Raw genomic sequence first — 5,000 nt, 5'->3', positions numbered from 1 at the left:
TTCTTTCCCTGGGAGTAGCAACGCCTTCCTTGCTTTGGTGCTCTGGGAGCTGGCAAGTATTGCTGGCCTTCCCCCTTAGATCTCCCTTAGGCTGAGATAAGTTTCTTGGCTGCGGGTTATCTGTCACTAAAGCAAGGTTGGCAGGACCCTCTTGTCCCTTCCCCCTCTTTCTCCGTAATGGCCGAGCCATTACTGTACTGTACGTCGTTCTACATCTGGACCTAGTATAGGTTAGGATGTGGAATTGACTCAGCCCCTTGCCGGCCGGCAGAGCTGCTGGCCGGCAAGGGTCTTATGTTTTCGAGTGCTGCCCGGACCTCTCTTGGTCCCTCATCCATGCCTGCCTGTAGAGCCAGACGGCATTGGTCAGGAAGCCTGAATTAGTTTCTCCCCTTCCTTATATGCACTCTTTCGGTTGCCGGGCTTGGAGGTTGTGTACACTCTTATCCCGGCATCCATTCTATTTTTCTTCTAGTGCTGTACCTGACCCGGCTGCTGGCCTATGAGGCCGGCAGCCGGGCAGGTGTAGTCCTCTGGTTCTTTTGCTGCCGGCTGGCATCGGTCTTGTACCTTTGCCGGCCGGCTTATGTCAGCCCTTGTCTGCCGGTCACCAAGAGTGTGGCCGGAAGCTGGGTACTACCATGTGTAGTTGCTGGCCGGCAGCCTTTGCCGGCCAACATTGGCTGTTACCGGCCGGCAGTTGCTGCCGACCGGCACATGCATTTGAACCAGAGTGCTGCCGCCTTATAGATGTTAAGTAGTATACTTTAATGCTAGTTGTGGTGTGTGCCGGCCGGCAAAGGCAGGCCGGCACACATCCCCCTATACTGTACTAGTATTCTTCAGTATAACATATACAGTAAGAAGAAAACTATGGTAAGGGTTTTGGTAGAGCACTGTGTGTTCTAACACTATTGTGTTTTCTTGCACATCCCTTTGCTGTTGCCCTACATATAGGAAGCTGAGTTCTTTCCTGTCTATTATCCAGGATTTTAAAATCATTGCTTAGGTGTGAGCTCCACCTGTTTCCTCTGGAAACCTTGCATTGGTTACTCTAGAAGAGATAAACCATTTTGATTTTATTATCTGGAAGGCTACAACAATGGGTTGTGAGGGAAACACAAGTGTGTGTCTTTCCTTTCTGAATTGTTATGCTATACTATGCATATCCAGTGATACATAGTTCACTTGATACTCATGGAAATTTCTTCTCTTTACAGAAGGACACTCCGAAGTGGGGAAGTGCTTTCTGCAACGTCAGCAGCAAGAACCTCTGCGGACATGAGTTTTGTAGGAGACACGCAGCATACGCTGTCTCCAAGGATGATCTCCGGTATTGGGACCCTCAGGTATGTACTGTGCGCACTAACCTGATTACTGAGACCTTTAATTCCCCTAGGGCAGAGGAATCAAGGGATATAGCTAGGAAGAAGCTTCGTACCTGGGTAAGGGGCTTCCAAAAGAACACTTCTGGCCCTTATCTTCCAAGTGAGAAGATGAGGGCGTATCTTTTCCCTAAGGCATCAGCTGATGCAGTGATTCCCCAGCCTCAAGAGGAGATCCCCTAAGTTCAGATCCAGGTGGATGCTGATGTCGCGGTCGCGATGCAAGACATCCAGTTAGATGACAGGATGTCTGATGTGGACGGGTGTCAGGAGGAAGACCTCCTGGCAGAAGCCCAGGATGAAGTTCAAGCCCCAGACATTGTAGAGGTAGACGTCGTCGAGGTGTCGGCTACTCCAGCTCAGATTCCGGAGCCTATTCCCTCTACATCGGCCGGTCTCCCAGTAGAGCTGGGACAGGCCCTCTCTTCTATTGTTGGAATGATCCAACAAATGCAGAAGGAGAATCAGGAGAAGGCGGCTGCAATGGAACTGCGAATGCAGTGCCTTGCAGAATCACATGGGCCCCAGAAAAAGCTCAATGTGAAAGACCTTCCCTTGTGCTCAGATGCTAACCCATGGAGGTATGCTGAGCACATGCCGATGACGACTGGAAAGATCGTCATCTCGGATAAGCTGGGCTCAGTTCCCCCAGAGGAGGTGGAATTCTGGCCCAGCAAGGCATCATATCCGGACTGTTATGTCCGGCTGAGGAAGGAACCAGCTTCAAAGGAGGAGACAGAGCCGAAGGAGGTCATAGTGATGGACCATGCTAAAGCTCAAGCTCTACTTTCATCCTCGATGAAAGAGAGGGGCTTCTCTAACTCAAAGGTAGCTGCATTCAATAGGAAGCTCCCTTCCTTTGTGTCCTAGCCTACTAGAGCCTTCCCCTTTTTACAGAAAGGGTTTCTGGCTGTACTAAAAGCAGTTGAGGCCGGCCAGTCTTGCCCCTCCCTAGAGGAGTGTAAACCCTTGTCGCTGGCCCTGACTATGGACCACAAAGACTGGAAGGACGTCCATCTTACGTTCTCAGTTGGAAAGTTGGAGGCTGATATTGCCGGATGTCAGTTCGGCAAGGACCTCCCTAAGCTGTCTGACTTTCTTTTGCGAAGTGAGTTCGATACAAAAGAAAGACTGACTGCTTCAATGTCTCTTCAGACTACTCTCGAGACGATGGCAAGTGACCCCAAGGTCCATGAAATGTTCATGGTAGTGGCCAATTCTCATCTGGCCACAGTGACGAAGGACCTTTATGGCTTCGTCAAGGCAAGGAGAGCTTGTAGGGAGTTCGTGTTTACCTCGGCTACGGTAAGGCACGAGCCAAAGAAACTAATCTCCTCCAACATTTGGGGAAAAGACCTTTTCCCTACCGACTTGGTCAAAGAAGTTGTTGATAAGGCCGCCTTGGAGAATAGAAACCTTCTCCAGAAGTGGGGCCTGGCTATCAAAAGAAAGTGTTCCCCGGATGAGGGTCCTCAACCAAAGAGGAAGACTATGAGGACTAGGCTACCGTCTCGGCCAGCCAAGCCTCTTAGACAGCAACAGCAACTGCAATTGCCATTGCCCCCAGTGCCCCAGATCGTGGCACAAACCCCGACCACTTTTCAGTGGGTACCCCAGGCCGTGTCGACACAGTCCACGGCATTCACCCCAGCGTTTGAAGGGCAGTCTACTTCCTTTCGAGCAAAGCCTAGAGGAGCAGCCAGAGGCTCGTCTAGACGCCCCTCAAGGGGAAGGGGATTCAGGGGTGGTCGTGGTCAGGAAGGCAAGACCTCAGGACGGCAGTCCAAGTGAGGTGATACCGGTAGGAGGGAGACTTCGGAAATTTCGGGATCGGTGGACCTTCGATCCCTGGGCCCACAGCCTACTCAAGAATGGACTGGGTGGGAGCTGGTACAGCACTCCACCCCCGTGCCTTCGGTTTTTCCAACACTCCACCCCCGTTATGGAGGAGTACGTTCAAGAACTGTTGGAGAAAAAAGGTGATCCGAAGGGTGAAGCCCATCAATTTCTAAGGGAGGCTGTTTTGTGTTCCCAAGAAAGACTCGGAAAAGCTCAGAGTCATTCTGGACTTGTCGCCACTCAACAAGTTCATAGTGAATTGCAAATTCAAAATGCTAACACTGCAACACATAAGGACCTTACTGCCCAAGAGGGCATATTCCGTCTCTATAGACTTGTCAGACGCCTATTGGCACATTCCAATTAGCCATCGACTCTCCCCCTACCTAGGGTTCAGGCTACAACGAAGACTATACGCCTTCGGAGCCATGCCATTCGGGCTAAACATAGCCCCAAGGATTTTTACGAAGCTTGCGAGCGTAGCTCTCAAACAATTACGCCTAAAGGGAATTCAGGTAGTAGCCTACCTGGACGACTGGTTGGTGTGGGCAGCATCCGAGACAGAATGCTTGCAAGCTTCCAGTCAAGTGATCCAGTTCCTAGAGTAACTAGGCTTCAAGATCAACAGAAAAAGTCTCGACTTTCTCCATCTCAAAAGTTCCAGTGGCTGGGAATCCACTGGGACCTTTTGTCACACCGTTTCTCCACCCCGGCGAGGAAAAGGAAGGAGATAGCGGGTTCTATTAAGAGACTTCTAGATTCCGAAAGGATATCAAGACGCGAGCAGGAGAGGGTACTGCGCTCTCTCCAGTTTGCTTCGGTGACAGACCCAGTGCTAAGAGCACAGCTAAAGGATGCAATCGGAGTTTGGAGAAGTTATGCATCAAACGGGCGAAGAGATCTGAGAAGACCAGCCGCTTCGGCTAAGTACTCTTCTCAGGCCTTGGTCCCAAGCCAGACATCTAAAGAAGTCGGTTCTTCTTCAGCCACCTCCCCCGTCGGTGACGATTCACTCAGACGCCTCGAAGGAGGGATGGGGAGGTCACTCTCATTGGAAAAAAGTCCAGGGGACTTGGTCCAAGCTATTCAAGACTTTTCACATAAAACTTTCTAGAAGTTAGGGCAGTGCTCCTTACCTTAAAGAAAGTCTCCCCGCGTCACTCGATCCACATAAGGTTGGTGATAGACAGCGATGTAGTTGTGAGATACTTGAATCGACAAGGATCGAGGTCACCACCTCTCAACCAGGTGATGTTGGCCATCTTCCGATTGGCGGAAAAGAAGAAGTGGTACCTGTCGGCAGTTCACCTTCAAGGAGTCCGCAATGTGACAGCGGACGCTCTATCCAGGTTCACACCGATAGAGTCGGAATGGTCCTTAGACGCAGGATCATTCTCCTTCATTCTGAATCAGTCCCAGAACTGCAGATAGACCTCTTTGCGACAAAAGACAACAAGAAGTTGCCCCTGTACGTGCCCCGTACGAGGACCCCTTAGCGGAAGCAGTGGACGCGATGTCCCTCGACTGGAACAGATGGTCCAAGATTTATCTGTTCCCTCCTCACAACCTTCTGTTGAGGGTCCTCAACAAACTGAGATCCTTCAAGGGGTAGCGGCGATAGTGGCCTACAAGTGGCCGAACAGCGTGTGGTTCCTCCTGGCATTGGAACTGTAGCTGAAGTTTGTACCACTACCAGATCCAGTTCTGACCCAGCGAGTCCAGAAGTCAACTGTCTGCGCTTCATTACAGAAAACCCGGACCCTGCAGCTCATGATT

This window comes from Palaemon carinicauda, chromosome 23 (assembly GCF_036898095.1).
Source record: "Palaemon carinicauda isolate YSFRI2023 chromosome 23, ASM3689809v2, whole genome shotgun sequence".
NCBI lineage: Eukaryota > Metazoa > Arthropoda > Malacostraca > Decapoda > Palaemonidae > Palaemon > Palaemon carinicauda.
The sequence above is the reverse complement of the archived record's forward strand: the minus strand, read 5'-3'. Positions refer to the sequence as shown.